This window comes from Heteronotia binoei, chromosome 1 (genome assembly GCF_032191835.1).
Source record: "Heteronotia binoei isolate CCM8104 ecotype False Entrance Well chromosome 1, APGP_CSIRO_Hbin_v1, whole genome shotgun sequence".
NCBI classification, from domain to species: Eukaryota; Metazoa; Chordata; class Lepidosauria; order Squamata; family Gekkonidae; genus Heteronotia; species Heteronotia binoei.
This window is the reverse complement of record NC_083223.1, coordinates 240,353,536-240,364,677: the sequence shown is the minus strand read 5'-3', so window position 1 is coordinate 240,364,677 and position 11,142 is coordinate 240,353,536. Positions and strand designations below refer to the sequence as shown.

At 41.1% G+C, this 11,142-nt stretch overlaps 1 long non-coding RNA gene across 1 annotated transcript; it reads left to right on the top strand.

The window, feature by feature from the left end:
* Positions 1-5,797: 5,797 nt before the first annotated feature.
* Positions 5,798-9,853, top strand: LOC132579454 (uncharacterized). Its single transcript, XR_009555970.1, has 3 exons — positions 5,798-6,022; positions 7,686-7,812; positions 9,571-9,853. It is a non-coding gene; the product is annotated as an uncharacterized LOC132579454 (long non-coding RNA).
* The last annotated feature ends 1,289 nt before the right edge of the window (positions 9,854-11,142 follow it).

The following is an 11,142-nucleotide window of genomic DNA, read 5'->3' as shown; positions in this document are numbered from 1 at the left end:
GGGGGCGAGTGCTTCCTACTTCCCTGTGTGCCTGCCTTCAGCTGTGATGTTTAAAGCAAGCGCTGGGATCGCTCCCTCCCCCCTCCGATCCCAGCACTTGCTTTAAACGTCACAGCTGAAGCCAGGCACACAGGCAAGGAGGAAGCACGCTGCCCCCTCCGCAGCCGGCGCTTGTAAAGCGCTGGGGCCATGTGGAGTGATCCTAGCGCTTGCCTGAAGAAGATGGAGCCAGGCAGGCAGGCGCGGGGGAAGCGCTGGATCGGAGGAAGAGGCAGCAGATCGCCCCCTCGCCCCCCAAAGGTACGTACCTTCGGACCATAAGACGCACACACTTCCCCCCCCTTTTTTTGGGGGGGGGGGGGAAAGTGCGTCTTATGGTCCGAAAAATATGGTATACTGCCCAGGTTCGCCATAGCTGTCCTCCCAAGGAGCAAACATCTTTTAATTTCATGGCTACAGTCACCATCTGCAGTGATCTTGGATCCCAGATATGTGAAGTCTGTCACTACTTCATGGGATACTAATTACATGTTTAGCTTTTCTTAAAAGTTTGTTAAAGTGTAGATAGAAATAAAAAGTCTGTAACTGAAAAGCAACAGATTTCAAGCCATTCCTCCATTAACTTCAGCAGTATATTGGCTACTGTGTTAAGACCATTATTACTGATTGAACTTAACAAAGTTTTATAAAGCAGTGGATTTCATTAGGGCTCTACTATTGTCATCTTTTTCTCAAGATTTCACTGTCTCAGGGAACTCAGCAGTTCCTCTTCTTGCTATCTTAGTGGTGCATACAAAGTTGTGATTTCTCTGTTCATATAATGAGAACTTCAGAATTAATAGGAGGACTTATTTCTATGAGTTGATGTCTAACTAGCATTCTTTGATTTCTTTGCTATTAAGTGTTCATCTCCATATTTCTGAATACTGTTTATAAAACATTCAGGGCTGGTTCAAAACTCTGGTTTGGTGGTTTTAGAATACCAAATGAGCAGGGGAGTCATGGGGAGAGAAGGTGACAGGCATGAGTTGTATCTTTTGTCACCTTGCAGCCCACCCTTCTCCAATGGTCAGCAAAGATATTCCACAGCCATTTGGAGCTGGGGGTGGGGGTGGGGAAGAGACAATAAATCATTTTTGCTAACTGTTTAGAAATCAAAGAAGAGAACTGCCTGTGTAGCTGGAATTTTATTTCAGTGTTCTCAGCATCAATTAGTTCCTAATGCCCTCAAACACAAACCTCTGTGCAGTTTTCAGTACACCTTGCCTGGTTAGCAAAAGAAATTCCTGCAGTGAAGAGTACAAGCAAAGCTCCTGCTGTGCATGGAGTAGTTTTTCCCCTTCATATTATGTACCCATCCTTTGAATTCCGGCTTTAAAAGGGTAAAGTCTAACCTAGAGTGCTGGACTAGGGTCTGGGAGACCTGGGTTTGAATCTCTACCTTGCCAAGGAAGCTTGCTGGGTAACACTGGAATACTCTCAACCTCTGATGGAAGCAGCTTGAGTTCTCATTAAAAGTAGGGTATAAATCAGGATTGCCAGCCTCCAGATAGTGGCTGGAGATCCCCTGCTATTACAACAAAGGTTTGACGATCAGAAATCGATGTAAAGTGAGACATTTAAATTTGGAAGGGGGAAATGACATCACAGGAAGGCATTTGGGTGCAATGTGATGGAAATGACATCATTTGAAGGGGTGGTGCTTGGGAAATGACATCACTTGACCTTTGACCTGGAAGTGACATCACAGGATATGACATCACATATGTCACATCCTTTCTGCTGGCTTCACTCCCAAAGTCTCCTGGCTCCACCCCCAAAGTCCCCAGGTATTTCTTGATTTGGACTTGGCAACCCTAACTCTGCTTCCTGAAGCAGCCATTTTGTGGATGTGCCCATCACTCTGTGTCAAAATCCCAAAGGCTCCAAGAGGCCAGGGACCTCTGCACTGACCCAAGACCACTCAGTGAGTTTCAAGGGTAATAGATTATCTGAAATCTTGTCTTCTAATCTAACACTTTAGCCATAGCATGTTGCTGTCATAGGTAGGAAGCAAAAAAGCTTGAATTTGCTGAAAGCTTCTATAATTTGTGCCCCAGTGAGTAGTTCAGCCATTTGGCTATTGGGGAGCATGTTCTGACAGTCTCAGAACTGAAAATGTCCATTAAAGTTAACCATGCAAAAAAGCTTCAGTTAACCATAAAAGACGCACAGAGATGTCTCCTATTCTTTGCTCCCAGCCTCTGGAATCCCATAATCTTTAACAAAGTTGTTCTATTTGAAAATTGTCCTTAGAAGACATTAATAGCCCTGTTCTCATTGAGTATTTAAAATACAGTGATTTATCACTGTATCTAATAGCAAACTGGCTGACTTGTGTAGATGACAGAAGCCTACTGAGTATCAGTTACAGGAAAAAGGGGGACAAGGGAGGAGAGAATCTGCACATGAACCTTGCTGCAGAGCAATAATCAGAGAACCCATCAAACATTAAAGGTGCAGTGAAACATTGCAGAAATTATCTTTTCTTTTAAATGAATCTTTCAGATTCACTTCTCATGTTTCCTCCAGGGAAACCAAGATGGTACTACACACAGGGCTTTTTTTGTAGGAAAAAGCAAGCAGGAACTCATTTGCATGTTAGGCCACACCCCTGACATCACCATTGTTTCACACAGGGCTTTTTTGTAGTAAAAGCCCAGCAGGAACTTGTTTGCATATTAGGCCACACACCCTGACACAAGCCAGTCAGAACTGTGTTCCTGTGTTTTCCTGATCAAAAAAAGCCATGGGTAGGCATAGAATTACTAGAGTTTCCCCACCCAAGCTCTGAAGGCCCTTGATATACGTAGCTTCCTGAAGGAAGCAGGGATTGTCATCCTCAACCAGGAAAGCCTCCGTGCCCAAATCTTGATCAATATGAGAAGGAATCCACATTTTACAAGGCATTACAATTTTCCCTTGCAGAAAAGACCCATGGAAGCATGATGATGTTTTCCCTGACCTCCATGTGAGATAAATCAGCAGGCATTCCCTGCTCCTGATTCTCTCTCCTGTTTGGCTCTTCCACATTAAGGGCCTCTTCTATGATAGAGCTAGCAAGACTGAGAGCAGCTTCTTACTTTCCCCTTTTTCTACTTTAGGGGGAAATATGTTTTAGAATCACAGAGTTGAAAAGTACCATACAAGCCATCTAGCCCAACCCCCTGCTCAATGCAGATCAGCCTAGAGCAGGGCTGTCAAACGTCCAGCCTGCAGGCCACACCCAGCCCATACAGGGCTTAAATCAAGCCCACAGCAATTTTCTCCCCCTCCTGTCCTCACCCTTTAAAGCTCCAAGGCTGCCAATGACATTCCCCGCTCCTTCTGCCTTGTCTTTGCTGGCTTCTGGGCTTGCAAAGCTGTAAGGAAAACACAGAATTAATAGAAAATCCATTCCATGTTTTCCTTGTGACTTTGTGCTGCAATATATTTCAAGGGAGTGGAGGTAAGGCATTCCACTTTTTGCAGTGTTTATGGCCAGTTGAAGCTACTTGCCAATAGAAAGTTGATGCTTTGAGCCATCTTGTCTCTGTTGAACGGACCTGAGAACTGGTGCCTAGCGAGTACTCTAACCAGGAAACCCACAGCCATATTACACTGGAGTGCTATTCACATTCAAGTTAGCTTTCATTGTCATAAGAATATCAGAACAAATTAGTTTAAAAAGGTAAAATGGAACCATCACATACATATACATCTGAGTGAGCACAAACATAAATTGTTTCTATGAGATCCCTTGGCATACCTTTAAAACAGAGTAAAGAAACTTAGCCACCTTCTCAGTGACATTAGATGAAAAATACTTCAAAAATCTATAAACTGAACACTGCCGTGGCACCTGCAAGACAGATAGATATGAAGCCATTTCCCCAGTAATGAGAGAAATCTCAAAGCTCAGTGGGGAATAGGTTTCATTGGCCAGACTGTACAGTTCTTGGCACTTGATATCGAACAACCTGTTTTTAGTTTATTGAACTGCGGAAGTGAAGGACAGCATGGACAGTTATTCTAGAGATAAACCCATTGCTTTGATTTTTTCCTCAATGTGTGCTGACCAATTTGACAAATTAAACTCAGAGAGCATTTGATAGATATAGCTCCCAGGTTCAGAGTTGTAATGCAGACATAGCCAGAATTTGAAGGTAATAAGCCATGCACCAGTATCCATTAAAGACATGCCAGTTTCTAAGCAGATAACTGTGTATGGGACACAATTTGGCATGCCCAGAATTTTACACAGGAATTTGGATTGGGCACGTTCAATAGCACATTCAAAAGACCCAATCCAGATTGGGATGACATACAGTAGTTGTGAAATTTTTTGAATATTTTTATGGCAGTTGGCACAAATTGCTTACCTCTGCCATAAAAGAAGCATGCTATGGCTGATGCACTGATGTTAGCTGTCTTCACTGCATACTTGTGGTGGGTAGACCAAGTCGCATTATAATGAAAGTAAATACCTAACTATTTAAAATATTTGACCTGCTCTATGCCATCAGTAACCCATTTGAAAAGTCTCCACTGTAGTGCTATTGTCAACCTGAGCAGACCTGGGGTGGAGGGGAAAAGCTTGCAATGTCCAGCCATTTCATGTTCCCTAGATTCAGAGCATTTTATATTTTTAGTTTCTGCTGTGATCCTTGTGGTTTTTCTTCATGTTTTGTTGAAAACTGTATTACCATATCGCACTATCCCCCACCTTTCCATTTTAAACAAAATACCACAAGAGTTTTAAGCATGTTTGTATTTTAAGTTAAAAATAATATCTTTAATTGTGTTTATCTGTATCCTTTATAAAGTTTATATCTCTGCTACCTGGCATTACATTTTATGACATGCATGGCTCAGCCCCACAAAGTCCTATTTGTGTCAAATCCAGTCCTTGTAACAAATTAGTTTGGCACCCTTGACCTAGAGCATCCCTGAGAAGTATTTGTCCAGCCACTACTTGAAGACTGCCAACAAGGGGAGCTCACCACCTCTCTAGGCAGCCAATTCCACTACTGAACTACTTACTGTAAAAACAAGTATCCTGACATTCAGACAGTGTTGTGCTACATAGTACCGGGCTATGGCCTCTTGTAAAAAGGCCTCTTGCAGGAAGCAGTAGAAGCTCTGTGTTTGTGACCAGTGAACTGAGCCAGCAGGTGCTCAAGCATCTACCATTACAATAAAGTTTTCTGTGAGTATAATAACAAAATGGCAGATAGCATCAAAAGCATGGGATAAATGCTTAATTGTATCAACAACTAGCAACTGCTAGTGCCATGTCAAATCAACTACTGAATACTATCAAATGTCAAAGATGGGAGGAAAAAACAGAGATCTGGAGCATATGTTTATTCAAAAGATCAGTGGTGGGTATTAGGCATCAGACATTCACAGAGAAATCCAGGGGGCATTTTGACAGGAAATCTCTTTACACTCGGCTCATGTATGACCTAATGTTTCTGACCTTTTCATGTGACGCAGATACTGCCCAAACAGTTGATACTTGGTTAAGCATGGACAATTTCATCATCTCTTCAATGAGTCAATATTAGGACAAAACTAGAATAGTGGAACACACTTGGCACTTAGCCGGAAAGTGAGTAGCCATAGCAATCAGGATCAAGGTCTGCATTGTTGAGACCCACCTTCCTTTTACTCCAATCTCAGATGCTTTATAGGGAACAGCCCATGCTTGGCTGGAAGAAGTGATAAGGGTCTTATGGTCACCCTTTAAGCTAAATAGTAACAGGTGTTTTACATAGGGTCACAGGAAGGGAATTGCCATGTTTGTATCCCAGGTTAGTCATTAATGAAATTTCATCATGGAATTTTCTGCAAACCTTAATAAATACAGACTCTCCACTGATATTTCAAACATTCTTCTTCAGAGCCCAGAAAAAACACAACTCCAGCAATCTTCCATCAGCCATGAGGTTCCTCTTTCTTTTCTTTGCTGTCTTCTTATTCTGCTTTCAAACAGTTCAAGGTAAGAGACTGGGGAAAGTGAAACCCTACAGATTACTGGCATAACATTTAAGGACAAGACCACTGGGTATAAGGTATTTATCTCTCATCCTATGATTCGTGGACATATTTATTCTGAAGTAAGCACCACAATGTTTTGTGAACAGTTGTCTCAGGTAACCATGGTCAGAAGCTGAAACTGATTAGTGTTCTGGCTGCTGTTGCTCCAGTTCTCTGTATGGTTGGCTGAGAAGGAGGCTGGCAGCACCGCTGCTTAACTGCCATATGGGAGGACTCTGCTTCCTGTTCGCTCTCCTCTCAGCTCCCATCCAAATTGCTGCTGCTCCTCTGAAACTATGACTAAAGTTGGAGTCCAGTGGCACCTTTAAGACCAACAAAGTTTAATGCTGGGTTTAATTTGTTTAATTAGTGATCATGCACATGAAAGCTTATAGGTCAAGGTGCCACTGGACTCAAACTTTTGTTCTGTTGTCTCAGACCAGGGATTTTTTTTTTAGCAGGAATGCACAGGCATGCAGTTCTGGCTGGCTTGGCATCAGGAAGCATGGCCTAATATGCAAATGAGTTCCTGCTGGGCTTTGTCTACAAAAAAGCCCTGCTTCAGACCAACATGACTACCCACCTGAATCTATTAACTATGACTAGTTTGTGAAATCTGCATTCAAATAGCAAAGGTCACCCATATTCTAGTTTGTTATATAAATGCTGATTTCCTTTACTTTGCTTGAGCCAGACATCTCTGTAGTTGAGGAGCCTTAGGGAACAAGCCAGATGTGGGCCAGGATGTCCACGTTCATGCATTATGCGACATCATAGCTAAGACTGTTTGGCTAATCAGCTTCAAGCCATGGTTTCAGACCCTGGTTTGTTGGAACCTAACTAATCATAATTTATGATGCAGGCCAAGTTCAGATAATAGTTAATTCAATTAAACTATGGTTTTCTTGTGTGTTAACTGAGGCTGAACTTTCCATACCTCCACAGGAAGAGTTGCTTCATAATTCAGCAAATGTAATTTCTCTGTGGTTTGAACATCTTTGGTTTATTTTGAAGTAATAAATACAGCAAAGCTATCATTAGCTTAAATAAATCCTTACTGATTAATAGCGTGTAACTTTTTCAATGGGCGTAGTAATAAAATGTAGTAATGTAGATGGAGGGAATATATTTGCATAATATTATCTCACCTGTTGAAAACAGCAGGGACACAATGGATTTAAAACATGTTCTTGTGTTTACATTAGCTGAGTGCAAGGTTCTTTCTTTTTCAGTTTGATAAGCCAGTCCTCTGTGGCTGTTATGACTTCTGTAATTTGGCATGATATTTAACCTATCTATTTTCCACATTGCTTTCTTGAGGGGGTGGAAGTCACATGACAAAGTCATGCTGGAGGGAAGTCAATGTGACAACTGCTGCAATGAAGTCTAAGGGGGGGATCTGTTTCCTTAATCAATTAGGGATACCACTTAATTAACACCACAGGTCTAAAAATAGCAATATAATCAGTTCAATTAGAGGTAATGTATCTATTTAAAGATGAGGCAACTACAAAGTTAAACGGGGGTATTGCCAAGAGAGAGAGAGATGAGGCAATGTAGTTTAGTTTTGAAGTCCTTTCTGCAAACTCAATAAAATCTTTTTCTTGTTTCTTTTCTTTTGTTAGGAGATGATTCAGCAGATACCATAGCATGCAGACGGGGTGGAGGTTTCTGTACTCCTCAGCCATGTCCAGCACATTCTGAGCTTACTGGAGGAACATGTGTGGATGGAATGCTGACCTGCTGTAAATGGTAAGGAACCATCAAAATGATTGAGGCTAGAAGAAAAGGCAGTGTGTTTATACCACTGGAAAATAGATTTAGGCTGGGTTTTTTGGGTAGAAAAAGCCCAGCAGGAACTCATTTGCATAACAGGCCACATCCCCTGATGTCACCATTGTTTTACATAGGGCTTTTTTGTAGGAATTAATTTACATATTAAGTCACATTCCCTGACACCAAGCCAGCTGGAACTGCACTCCTGTGAGTTCCTGCTAAAAAAAAAAGGCCTGGATTTAGGATAAAAGATTAGGAAGACAATCCAAAATCAAAGAAATAAAACAGGTGAAATAAAGAAGTTGTAATTTAGAGGGCTTTTACCCCGTAAAAAGTCTGCCATGAAAACATCATGATGCATTGTCACCCCAGAGTTGGAAACAACTGGTGCTTGCACAGGGGACTACCTTTATCTTTTTTAACACTTGTAGGCCTAATCCCATAAAAAATTCCTTTCCTGGTAAAATAATAACCAGAGACTTAGCTCCAAGGCAGCAGGATTTGAGTCTTCTCTGATGGCACCAAGTTTGAATATCAAAATAAGCCCCCTTGACTCCCCCTCTCCTTTCTTTTAAATGAAAATAGGAAGAAGTACAATCAATCATTAAAGGCTACTTTGCACTCTGAATTTTTAAAAACTCAGTTGTGGCTGCTGTTTTTGAGTTGCTATTCTTTGGAAGGAGGTTTGCTTGGACACTTTTAAATGGAAAGGCTATTTCAAAGCAATACTTAAATACATTGTTTTAGGTGGTAGTGGGAAAGCCTGTGTTTGCAGGGATCTACAGGGGAGGGAGCTGCATGGCATTCCTCTTCCTAGTGTCTTCGAGTTGTAGGGGAGTGCACCTCCAACTGCTGTAGGCTTTGCCTTCACTACAATGGTATAATCTCCAAGTGTAGTGTTTTACTCTCAGAAGAACGAGTGGTTGACTATCAATTATTTATATGGAAAAAGGTACCCCATGGAAAAACAAAGCAACTGGAAATACTGTTCTCTCATTCTGTGTTTTATCCTCACACAGCAAATCTTTGGAGTAGGTAAGGCAGAGAGAGAAAGACTGGCCCGAGAACATCTGGTGAACTGTTATGAAATTGTCGTGATGTGAACCTTAGTTGCTCCAGCAACTATTGCTTCCAGTAAAATAAATGAATAATTTTTAGTCTGGGGGGCAGGAAGAGTATGTCAGTACTTTTAAAATCTTGATTACTCTTTTCTGCATTTTCTCCTATAATACATCTTCTGAATAGGAAGACAAAAACTATACATTATATTCTAAAGGAGGATACACCATAAATTTAGGCAGTGACTAAGCTTGCCAAATCTGACTTTGCTGATTCATGCAGATTTGGGAGTGTGTTTGGGAGATGGAGAGAGTTTAGCAGGGTCATGATGTCATAGAGGTCTCCTTCTGAAGCTGTCATTTCCTCCAAGGAAACTGGTTAAGACCCCACTGGTACAAAGGACTAATCCTGCTGCTCCTGATTCTGTTTCTGGGGGAAAGTTAGATTTCTCCAATATGTTGTAATCCCTTTACTTTATTCCAGTGATTTTAAAATAGAAACAATCAATCCTCTACCTATTTGGGTAGCCCCCTTCTATAATCAACACTTTACCACCTTCTGTATTAAACCTTAGTTTGCTGGTAGATGAATGAAATCTTGAAGTTTGCCTTTCAAAAGCACACTGTGAAAAAGATCAGTAGTCAATTCTTATATCTTGATCTTTTCTTTTTGTAGGCCTCAGAGAGAGAGTCGCTCAGATTGATTCAGTAACAATAAACAACAAAAGACCCCTGGGATGATGAAGAAAGCCTACCTATTTCTGAAACTGATACCAACCTCCAACTGCTGAATAAAGAATACATCATATTATGGAGTGTGAAAAAAGTACCAGGGAAAATTTGGACTCCATCTGCATTCAGTCTGTGGAATAAAATGAAAGTGTAGTAAAATCATAAAACTTGGCCCCACAATACATATGCAGAATATGCTGAAATAAAAAACTGATTCCAGTTTCCAAGGAATGGTCATGCGAATTATGGGACTAAGCTCTCCTATCAAAGATAACTTCTGGTACCATACCCTTGAATGAAGACACAAGCCTCCTTATGTACTTTTGAGCATCACCTCCCCCCCCCTCCCCACACACACCTTTTTTAAAAAAAATAGTAGCTAATGCTAAAAAATTCAGCCTGGCAGCAAAAAGAAGTAGATTCTAGATTCTCCTTCCGCAAACACACACAAACACACAGTCTGCACCAGCTAGAGGTCATTCAGGTTGCAGCACAGAGGCAGGCAGTGCACAGCCTCCCTGAGGTGAGGTGGGGGAGACAGAGCTTGGCCTGCCAGAACCCCACTTGAGAGCTGAGATGGGAGAGGCAGCAGTGCCTGCCCCCCTCCAGCTGAACTTTGCATAAGGCAAGGGAGACACTGGCACCCAGCCCACCTGAGCCCCACATAAAGTCCCACAAAAACTGCTCTTTGAGCACTATTAAAGTATTCTAAAAAACTACAGCCATATTTAAACATCTGCTTTTATATAATTGGAAACCTAACCTTATCACCATCTATCAGATAACACAGAGGCAAGAATAACACAGAACTACCGGACAAGTAAAACTATACACTAATGTAATTTTTTTTTTTTTAAAAAAAGATGTCAATCGATCAATATGGTCAAAGACCAATCGGATAAAATATACATTCAGAATAAAAACATACATTCATGATAAAACATGTAAGTATAAAAGCTATCCGAGTTATATATACCAAGTTCCAGCTTTTAAGCCTTAGAATTAATAAGCCAGTTAAGTACTTCCTTCATGATTTGCTTCCAAGATCTTATAGCTTGCATAGCAAATGTTGCCACATTTGGGGTGATTTTTTTTTTTTTTTTTGGTTCCCTTTCAGCTAGAAGCTTATCTAAGTAGAATCTGGTATTTCTCTCCAGAAAGTAATTACAGATTGGAGATATATAGGCACCTCTAATATTTTGGTAAAGCTTACACCCCTCCAATATGTCAGCCAACTCAGACTACCCATTCCCTCCTCCTCTTGCCCATAACAGCAGTTGACAGTATAACAGATCTGTAATTCAAGTAGTTCTAATAAAAATCAGTGGTTTAAGCAACATTCAATTCAGATCTAATTAGGTAGGACTAATCCAAACTCCCACTCCCATCCCCTCTCACCCAAACCTCCCTTCTCTATTACTTAGTGAGACAAAAACTAACCTATCTAACTAATTATATGATGGGCGGGAATAATGTTGTTACCTTACTACCTAGCTAAACCTAAAGATTTTAATTT